The sequence below is a fragment of the Capricornis sumatraensis genome, chromosome 11, assembly GCF_032405125.1.
Source record: "Capricornis sumatraensis isolate serow.1 chromosome 11, serow.2, whole genome shotgun sequence".
Lineage (NCBI taxonomy): Eukaryota > Metazoa > Chordata > Mammalia > Artiodactyla > Bovidae > Capricornis > Capricornis sumatraensis.
Window position 1 is genome coordinate 9,688,952 of NC_091079.1, and position 11,408 is coordinate 9,700,359.

Here is an 11,408-nt window from a genome sequence, read left to right on the forward strand (position 1 = left end):
CATTTTTCTGACTTCTATATCCTATTACATCCCATGATCCCTGTGTTTCTTCCCCATCCTTATTAAACATTTGTTTATCCTATCATTCAGTATCAGTTAAAGATGACGTAGTTGGAAAGAAATGCTTTGATTAATCTCTGAAGGTTGAAGCTGAAGTCAAATTCCACCTCTAAGGTGAAACTACCACAGTTCACAAGCAGACACACTGATACACCACTTAAGGGGGCCTGATGTGGAAAGGCCATGCAAGACCATAGGAGAAAGTCTTTCCCATTGTACCAAAGAGGAAAGGGAAGGTAAGCCAGGAGGATGGTGAAAGGCTGAGGGTCCCTGGATTCGACTCCTCCTTGCAACCCTTGAATTCTCAGATGGGCTACCAAAATGTAGCTGAAAATCTGAGACTTCTTTAAGAAATGATGAAAGGACTGGGCTCTGCACACGGACCAATGTAGCCGAGACTGAGGCAGCATCTGTGGCCCTGCAGGAGTGAGGGAGTGCAGAGAAAATCACAGAGAATGAAGTCGAGGCTGGGGCGGGCTCTTGGAGACCGCACAAGTTCTGCAGAACCGGGGGTGAGGGGTGGGGGCACCACCAGGAGGTAGGTGCCTCCAGCCTCCAGGAGAGCCGGCCTGGCCTGCTCAGCTGCCCTGGCAGCTACAGTAGCCCAGGGCTGCCCGCACTGTGCACAGCCAGCCCCACCCTCTGTCTGAGAAGCACCAAGCCCAAGGGCACTTCTTGACACCCCGCACATTCTACCACCTGAAACTCGCAAAGGGCAATGTGAGAGCATCCTGCCCGTCATGCAAAGGTCAGGGAGGAACAAGGCAACAAACAGGAAAACCCAGCACACTTCCCGCAGGTCTGCCCTGCTGTCTCTGTGTACCAGCGAGCCTGGAATACTGTTATTTAGTTAACATTATTTTTAGGTAATATTTCTAAAGACTCATGCGTCTTCCAGAAAGAAATTATATATATATAATATATATATATATTATATATATATATATAAACTAAGTTGCTTCAATCGTGTCTGACTCTGTGTGACCGTATGGACTGCAGCCTGCCAGGTTCCTCAGTCCATGGGATTCTCCAGGCAAGAATACTGGAGTGGGTTTTATACACACAGACACACACACATATGTATATGTCATCATAACTAGAGGGATGGGATAGGGAAGGGGAGAAAGGTTCAAGACAGTGTGATATATGTATAATTATGGCAGATTTGTGCTGTTGTATAGCAGAAACCATCGCAAAATTGTAAAACAATTTTCCTCCAATTAAAAAATAAATTTTTTAAAATGCTATCATAATATATAGTGGGCTTCCCTGGTGGCTCAGCAGTAAAGAATCTGCCTGCCAATGCAGGAGACCTGAATTTGATCCTTGGTTTGGGAAGATCCCCTAGAGAAGGGAATGGCAACCCACTCCAGTATTCTTGCCTGCAAAATCCCATGGACAGAGGAGCCTGGGGGCTACAGTCCATGGGGTCGCAAAGAATCAGAAACAACTTAGCAACTAAACAACAGCAATATATATATATTAATAGCAGAGAAATACATTTGCCAAGAAGATGCCCTTTGAATTACACTTATAACTATAGAACAAGTTATTATTTATGACTAGCACAGGCAGACTTCCCACAGCAGCCAAGCCTCAGAATGCTGCTCACCTCCTTCACCTTCTGATTGTTTCCAACCACTGGCTCTTGCTGAGGACACCAGTCCTGCCACTTCACACAGAAGTAGGACTATATTCTAAACCACACAGCCCAGCATCTTGGCCAAGATGTTTAGACCATAAAGACACTATGTAAAGGGTAATTGGGCTGCAAGTGGCTCAGCCACCTAGAAAGGAGGGTGATATGAAAATTCTTCCTAAATTAACAAGGAAGAAAGAAAGAGGGGAAAAGAAAGAAAACAGGGATTAGATGGACCTATCAGAGTCCCTCTAACAATAATTTGAATTTAATGGCCAGAAAGAAGCCTGGCAGTGGGTAGGGGCAGGTAGAAGTGACCACATGCAGCGTAGAAGGCAGTGTGCAGACTCTTATTATACAGAAACAAAAGCTAAAGGGGAAAAAAAAGTGGGTGTATAAGGAAGGATGAGTGAAGCCCTACAGAGCAAAGGTGAGTGATAGCATGTTCAGTGGGTCATCTAACTCAACTTTTCTTTGACTCTTCCCCACAGAGCATTAGGTGATGTTCTGGGTGGTAAATTGCTTCTCTTTTTGTTAGCTACATGTTTAAGGACATAGAGTGGTGGGATATACACAGGCTGGTGAAGGAGAGCTCAGAAATTTCCTTTAGAAAACAAACAGTTTCATGATTTCCCTTGCTGCCATTAGTCTTCCTCATGGGGAAGTAAACGACTTTATTTGAACATTTCTGAGTGGTTAAAATTGTAAATATGATGCTTTGCAACTCCAAGGTTGTTCATGAGTGTGCCCATATGCTACACACTCAAAGGGATATGTTTGCCCCCAAATTGAATTATTGTTCCCACATTCAGATTATCATCTTCCTTGAGGGTCTCATTAAACTTCTCCTACAATACTGTTGGGCATTCAATGTCAAGTATAAACCTGACAGTGTTTTCTTGTCCATATGGTCCAGCGTGCCCCTACATCCAGCAGAGGATTCTTACCCAGGGAACCGAATATACTTTATGCATACGTATTGAGTGCTTATATATGTGAGATGTCTTGCTCAGCTCTCTAGAGAAGTTTGCCAAATTCACCTGGTGTTAAGAATCATCCAGGACACTTATTTTTTTAAGAAGTTCTGGAGGGCCAGTCCAAACATACTGAACCAGAATTTCCAGCTAACAAAAAGCCATGTTGTTCTGATCTCCAAGGGGGTTGGAGAAAAGTTTATAGGGGATGGAAAAGTGAGCAAAAAGTCCAGTTCAAGGATAGGGAGAATGAGGTACGTCTGAAAGAGGAAGGTAAGACACAGGAAGAAGATCACCTTCTTGGAGGATGGGTGGTTATGATGACGCATCACAGACGGGTTGACAGATTTCATGTGGCAGATACTCCAGGATTTCACTAGGCATGTGCAGGCAGTTCAGTCCTAAAGAAGATCAGTCCTGAATATTCTTTGGAAGGACTGATGCTGAACCTGAAACTCCAATACTTTGGCCACCTGATGCAAAGAACCGACTCATTGAAAAAGTCCCTGATGCTGGAAAAGACTGAAGGCAGGAGGAGAAGGGGGTGACAGAGGATGAGATGGTTTGATGGCATCACTACTCAATGCACATGAGTTTGAGTAAACCCTGGGAATTAGTGATGGACAGGGAGGCCTGGTGTGCTGCAGTCCATGGGGTTACAAAGAGTCGGACATGACTGAGCGACTGAACTGAACTGAACTATGCAGGCCACAGCATACACATAGGAGTGTGTGGGATTTGCTTGGGAAATAGAGAAGTGGTCCAGCCTAACCAGACTACAGGATGTGAGTTTGGCATAGAGTGGGCACACAAACAGTATGGAGGATACTGACACATTACAGAAGGTCTGGGGTTCCCAGGGGAAGAGTCCCCTTTTGTGCAGGGGCATAACCTGATAAAATCTGTTCCTTAGAAAGACTAATCTGCCAGAGGTAATTAGAACAGTCTAAAGTCATTCAAGGCAGTAAATCCAGAAGCCCCAAAAGGATGTCCTCCCAAAGGACCAAAGGACATGGAGGTAATAAAGGGCAGTGAGGAAGGACTGGAAAGACCATCATTTATGTGAATTCCCTGGAGCAACGCTGGTACTTCATCCTCACTGCTCTATTTTTTATTTAGTGCAAATTTATCCAGTATTCATTCCAGAAATATTTAGTGAGCCAGAAGTGTGGTGAGACTCTGGAGCCCCCTTGCTGGGAGTTTCCTGGGGCAGATGGAGGAAAACACTGCCATGAAGGGGTACAGAGGCGAGCGGGGGCAGTGGTCAGGAGGGTGTAAACAACCCCTGAAATATTCCTGCTGGGGATGCACCCCATGGGCGTTTCCTCCACTCTGAGCTGCAGTAAGGAAAACGCTTCTCCTCTTTTCTACCAATCATATTCATCCCAATCCACTGAAGCCGAAAGAGAAGACTCCCCTGACCGAACCCCGGAGAAGGCCTCTGTGACTCGTGGTGTACCCAGCCTGGACTTCACCCTCCTCAGACATGAATTTAAGGGCTGCTGCTTCCCTGGCCCCTCCATGCTGGGCTGGTTTCACCTACAGTTGGGTTTCCTTCCCATGATCCCAACACCTATCTGAACCACACACGAAAAGGTTTTTCATCCCAGTCTTAAAAACAATAAACAAAAATGTGATGACTGGGAACTGATTGAAATCTACTTGTCACAGAAAAGGTTAAATGCCCTGAAAGTCTGTATGTGTGGGTATAAATGCACACATAGAATAACTGCATCCAGTGTTCAAACATACTCACCTCGGAGCGAGGTAGAACTTACCAGTCCCTCCATCAGGGTGCTACCAAAGTCCCAAGCTTGCAGTACCTCTGAGCTTGCAAAAACACACTAGGGATGCCATCGGGTCAGTATTGTTTTCTTCTGCTCTTGTGCACGGCACACCAGGGATCCACCTCCACAACACGCAGACATACATCCCTGTGTTCTTTCATTGGACAGACAGGCTAACTGCACACAATTGTTCAGATCTCCATGTTTCTGGACTTGATTTCTGCCAGGGAGAAATGGATACTTCAAAAGGACCCCCTCAAGACCTGATGCATAATGCTTAACGATGTCTTCCACATCTCCCTCCTGACACAGTTTGTGTCAGAAAATAAGAGACTACAGCTCTGGAAGCTCTGGAGCAGACAGACTAGCTGCACACAATTGTTCAGATCTCCATGTTTCTGGACTTGATTTCTGCCAGGGAGAAATGGATACTTCAAAAGGACCCCCTCAAGACCTGATGCATAATGCTTAACGGTGTCTTCCACATCTCCCTCCTGCCACAGTTTGAGTCAGAAAATAAGAGACTACAGCTCTGGAAGCCCCCTCCTTCTGTGTCACTGTGAGAAACACCTTCCACCACAGCGGCCACAGTGAAGAACAAGTCCACTGGAACCTGGCCAGTCCTTGTGAATACCTGGATTAGATGTACAGAGTAGTTAAAGGGGACCTAATAATTTCATCAGGTGGAAGAAAACATCCTCCAACTTTTCTAAAGAATTGTTTAGCCATTAGAATGTTTTTTCTTTCTGCTTTCCTATGTGGTTCAAATTTTTAATAAGCCTTACATCTTTATAATGAATATGCTGTTTTCAAGAACCAGATTCTGTTAAAGGGATCTCTATTGATTTTTGCTTGACTATGTGTTAAATTGATGGAAGAAGATGCAAGAAACCAATAATGTGACTGCCGGTGGAGAGAGGAGCTGGGTAGATGGAACACAGGAGCAGGCAGTGGGGACGGGGGAGGGTGACACTGCATACCCTCTTGTGTCTTTTGGGTTTTGAGCCATGCAAATGTACTAATTAGTAAAAAAAAAAAAAATTAAATTAAAACCCAAATAATTAGATAAGTAGGAAGATAATGAGGGGAGAACTCATGCATTTGGACATTCATTCTGTACACACCACTCCCCACCTCCCCCCACCCCTGGTGCTGCATGCCAAGGACATAAAGATAAATTCAATGGTGACTGTCCCCACAGATTAAGTCAGAAAGTAAGTGACAGCTTACAGTGACTCTGACTTGGATATGAAACTTCCATAGCACGATTTTTATCACTTTTTGAAGACCAATAAAGAAAAAGCCTCATGGGATTTTGATACCAGTGGTAGAAACAGAATCATCCATATTTTCCCTTCAAAGTTAAACTCCCTGGTTAAAGGCAACTTGGCCTTCTAAAATTAGGGAAGCCTCTTCATGATCAAAGAAGCAGCTAAGACTGTACTTAAGAGCCTGGTTTTTTGAATCAGTTGAGATTTGATTTGGACATCCTGCTCTGTCCCTCTTTACTCCCTTTGTGAACTTGGGTAAGTTACTCAATGTTTTTAAGCCTCATATGTCTTCAGTTCAGTTCAGTTGCTCAGTCCTGTCCAACTCTTTGCGACCCCATGAAAGACAGTATGCCATGCCTCCCTGTCCGTCACCAACTCCTGGAGTCCACCCAAACCCATATCCATCAAGTCGGTGATGCCATCCAACCATCTCATCCTCTGTCATCCCCTTTTCCTCCTGCCCTCAATCTTTCCCAGCATCGGAGTCTTTTCTAATGAGTCGGCTCTCTGCATCAGGTGGCCAAAGTATTGGAGTTTCAGCCTCAGCATGAGTCCTTCCAATGAAAAACCAGGACTGATCTCCTTTAGGATGAACTGGTTGGATCTCCTTGCAGTCTAAGGAACTCTCAAGAGTCTTCTCCAAAACCACAGTCCAAAAACATTAATTCTTTGGTGCTCAGCTTTCTTTATAGTCTCATATGTCTGCAGAATGACAATTATTATGGTAACCAGCTCATAAAGTTGTGGTGATCATTAAACTTCCAATGTATACAAAGCACTTTTCATAATGATAGCATTACTATCATCTGGAGAGGCATCTTGGCTTTTCAACAATAAAATGAGTTTACTGCAAACCTCTCACAAAGGTTTTTGTTAAAGAAAATAAGATTCCATTTCTGCTGGCAGATTCCTCTCCAAGCTGCCTAATTTTTTCCTCCTGTGTCTTTTGCTCCCTAAAATGAACATTTGGCTGTGAGTTTAGCCAGAAGGCAGAATGGCTCCCAGGGAGATGGGAGCACCTTCCAAAGATCCATGATAAATATCCCTTGGCTTTCTAACTCCAAGGGCTTAAATCCTACTTTGTAGCCAGGGCCTGGGGCATTAACCTTCTTGGCAACTTCAAAGCAAGTTGTGAAGAAATCAGTTTCTTTGGAGAAAATATAATACACATAGGAGCACATTAAAATTCATGATTTTTCTGCATCTTCTGCACAGGTGTTTTTTCACTTTTTAACTTCGCATTAAAAGGAGCCCACAGTGCCATGAAATAAAAGACTGATACATTTTACTATACATAACCAAAAGGAGGCCATCTGCATAACAAAAGAAATAAGTGGAGAGAAATATTTGCACTGATATAACAAAGGTCCGCAGAGTCAAAGCTATGGTTTTTCCCGTAGTTATGTATGAATGTGAAAGTTGGACCATAAAGAAGGCTGAGCACCAAAGAATTGATGCTTTCAAGTTGTAGTGTTGGAGAAGACTCTTGAGAATCCCTTGGACTGCAAGGAGATCAGACCAGTCCATCCTAAGGGAAATCAACCTTGTATATTCATTGGAAGGATTGATGCTGAAGCTGAAGCTCCAATACTTTCGTAACCCAATGCGAAGAGCTTACTCATTGGAAAAAACCCTGATGCTTGGAATGATTGAAGGTAAAAGCAGAAGAGGGTGGTAGAGGATGAGATGGTTAGATAGTATCACTGAGTCAATAGACATGAATTTGAGCAAACTCCTGGAGATAGTAAAGGACAGGGAAGCCTGGCCTGCTGCAGTCCATGGAATTACAGATTCGCATATGACTTAGCGACTGAAAAACAACAATCATATAACATACAAAGCTAATCTTGCTGAATACTAGCTAGAGAGCTCTGATAAATTGAGAAGAAACGCTCTATGGAGAGTTTCTACCAAATAAAATTGGATTGCCTTTGACACAGCAACTCTGCTTTTGGGAACTTACCCTACAAATATATTTGAACAACACTAAAATTATGTGCATACAGCGTTATTCATTCATTATTGAATAGAAACAAGAAGATTAGAAACAACCCAGATGGCCATTAGTAGAGGATCAATGAAGGAAAGAAATTATGGTATAGCTAGACAATAGAAAGAATATTTGATGCTGTATCAATAGACAGATCTAATTTTTAAAAGGAGAGTTCTCTGCATACCATTATGGGAAGAACTGCTGCATATTTATTGGATGAAAACAGTGAAATTAAGTAGTTTGTCTTCTCTGACACATTTTGTGTAAAAAATGGGCAAGCCAATGTTAGTATTTGCTTGGAAGTTTGAAACAAATTTCAGAGATAAAAATCTCTGAAAGAATTGATATTGAAGAATTGATATTGCAATTGATATTTCAACTACTAGCAGTGACTAGGCAGAAGAAGGTAAGAACAAAGCAGATCAGGGCAAGGATGAGAGGAGGAAAAAATGAACATTCTTTCATACTTTTTGACTTTTTAACCCACAGAAGCTAACTTGAATTGTAAACAAATAAAGAAAATTTTTTAAAAATAAAAGAAAAGCTTTAAATCCCTTAGTCTTTTCCCTCAGAACATTCTTTCATTCTTTTCAAAAATTACATTCAAAGATGACCCCCATGTCCACTGTGAGTGCCTATAAGGCAGAGAACCACTACAGTTACTTTCTTTGGATCAAGGCTGGTCATCTTATTAGAGACACAAGTTCAGAAGAGGGGGCTTGTCGCAGACACAGAGGACAGACTGGTGGTTGCCAAGGAGTGAGGGAAAGAGGGGTGGACTGGGAGACTGGAATTAGCAGATACAAACTATTACATAGAGGATAGATAAACAACAAGGTCCCACTGTATAAACCATAACGGCAAAGAATATGAAAAAGAATGTACATATTAACATATGTATAACGGAATAACTTTGTTGTACAGCAGAAATGAACACAACTTTGAAAATCAACTGTATTTAAATGAAATAAATTGAAAAGAAAGGAAAAGGGAGCCAGAGAGATCAGCCTTTCCCCACCGCTGGCCCCTGCAACCGCACTGAAGCCCGTCTCCATTTCCTTGTGAAGAGAACCGTTTCAGGCTGGCAGTTTAGGTCGGAGCACCCTGAACGTCAGGAAAGACATCACATGACCACAAGTGCATCATCTGTAGACAATGCCACTGGAAACAAGAGGTGTGGCATTCTTTAAAAGATTCTGCAACATTCTGAATATCCTTTAATAACCCTCCAATTTTAGTGTCAGAGTGGAGTTGACATCAGTTCTTTCTCATGATTAAAGCCTTTTTTTTTTTTTTAACCTTAGCAGTTTATCAGGGAAACCTGAGTAACAGCACGACATGGGAAGAAATTAAGAACCTGAACTCTGGGAGCCAGACTGTGCTGTCCTGTGTTTAGCCACTCAGTCTGTACAACTCTTTGCAACCTCATGGACTATAGCCCGCGCCAGACTCCTACGTTCATGGGGATTCTCCAGGCAAGAATATTGGAGTGGGTTCCCATGCTTTCCTCCAGGGAATCTTCCCAACTCAGGGATTAAATCCAGGTCTCTCACATTGCAGGCAGATTCTTTACCAGTTGAGATAGTAGGGAAGCCCACAGCTTGGGGCCAAAACCTGGTTTGAATCCTCACTGTCTGTGTGACCTTCAGTAAGCTGCATTGCTTCTCTGTACCTCAATTTCCTCTTATGTATCACAGGGATCACAGTGGCATGTACCACATAAGATTACTGTGAGGATTTATCAAAAGGCTCAGAAAGGAATATGTACATTGGGAGCCACATTGAGCAGTTTCTGTGCAGGACAGGATTAAAATCCAGCCCTGAGTCCAGAGCTGACATGACTAGAGCAGAAGAAACTCAACCTTGAAGGGACACAGAGTTCTAATTAAATGTCCATATACCATCCTCTATTTCAGTGCAAAAAAATAGAGGGAAACAATAGAATGGAAAAGACTAAGATCTCATCAAGAAAATTGGAAACATCAAAGGAACATTTCATGCAAGAATAGGTGAGATAAAGGACAGAAATGATATGGACCTAAAAACCAGAAGATATTAAGAAGAGGTGGCAAGAATACACAGAAGAACTATACAAAAAAGATCTTCACGATCCAGATAATCACGATGGATGATCACTCACCCAGAGCCAGACTGGTATGCGAAGTCAAGAGGGCCTTAGTTGTGACCAAAAGTTGGCATCAGTACGAACAAAGCTAGTGGAGATGATGGAATTGCAGTTGAGCTATTTCAAATCCTAAAAGATGATGCTGTGAAAGTATTGTACACAGTATGCCAGCACATTTGGAAAACTGCAGTGGCCACAGGACTGGGAAAGGTCAGTTTTCATTCTAATCCCATAGAAAGGCAATGCCAAAGAATGCTCAAACTACTGCACAATTGTACTCATCTCACACGCTAGTAAAGTAAGGCTCAAAATTCTCCAAGCCAGGCTTCAACACTACATGAACCATGAACTTCCTGATGTTGAAGCTGGGTTTAACAAAGGCAGAGGAACAAGAGATCAAATTGCCAACATCTGTTGGATCATCAAAAAAGCAAGAGAAAGTTCCAGAAAAACATCAATTTCTGCTTTATTGACTATGCCAAAGCCTTTGACTATGTGGATCACAACAAACTGTGGAAAATTCTGAAAGAGATGGGAATACCAGACCACCTGACCTGCCTCCTAAGAAATCTGTATGCAGATCAAGAAGCAACAGTTAGAACAAGACACGGAATAACAGGCTGGTTCCAAATTGGGAAAGGAGTATGTCAAGGTTGTATATTGTCACCTTGTGTTGGGAGCCAGTGTGAGGAACTCTGCCCATGGCAAAGGCCATGAGGAAGGAAGCTTGGCATACGCAAAGGCGTGATCAAGCCTCAGGAAACCCCCTTTTCCTGAGCATCTACCCCCAAAACCAGAGTACTTTACGGGGAGCTCTCCCCCATAACCATTTCTCTCAGAGAAGGAGTTAACTTGCAACTCCAGTTAATAAAAATTCCGGGGCGTGACAAGAGTGTTTCAACTTATGAACTCTGAAGGTTCTCTGGCCTGCCTGATCAGGCTCATTCGGCCGCATGTGATTGTTTACAGCCTCCCAACTGTGAGAGGCACGGGATGTTTTAAAACTTTCTAAATACAGACTCTTTTGAGAAGTTAGAAGATCATTAGTATAGCATTAGTATGTTGATTTGGAATTATATTGGTGAAGGGTTTTTTCATTTGTCCTGCCAATAATTACTGCTAATTCCCTGCCCTGGGTGTGACAAGGATGTCTCAGGTCAAACCTCTCTGCTAACAGACTAGCTTGTGTAACAGCCTCTCAGCCATAAACAGCACAGAGAGTTTGGAGTATTAGCATAGGGCTTTTTTCATTGATGAGTCAATGATTGCCATCAGGCCTCCATATCCTTAGGCACCTGGGAATATATTAATCAATGTATTTGGAATATAGAAAAGGAAATATAGTAGTTTTTTGATGTTAGCAATACTAGACTTTTTGAGTTAATGAATCTTCTCTTTTGTTATAGATCACTGTACTTTGTTATAAATCACTATAAATCACTATGCTATATAACTTTATCACTATCTTAAGACAAAATAGATCTTAAGGGGAACATTGGTGAAGGGTTTACATTTGTTGAGCCAATGCTTGCTGCTAAATCTCCATATTCCTGTCCTTA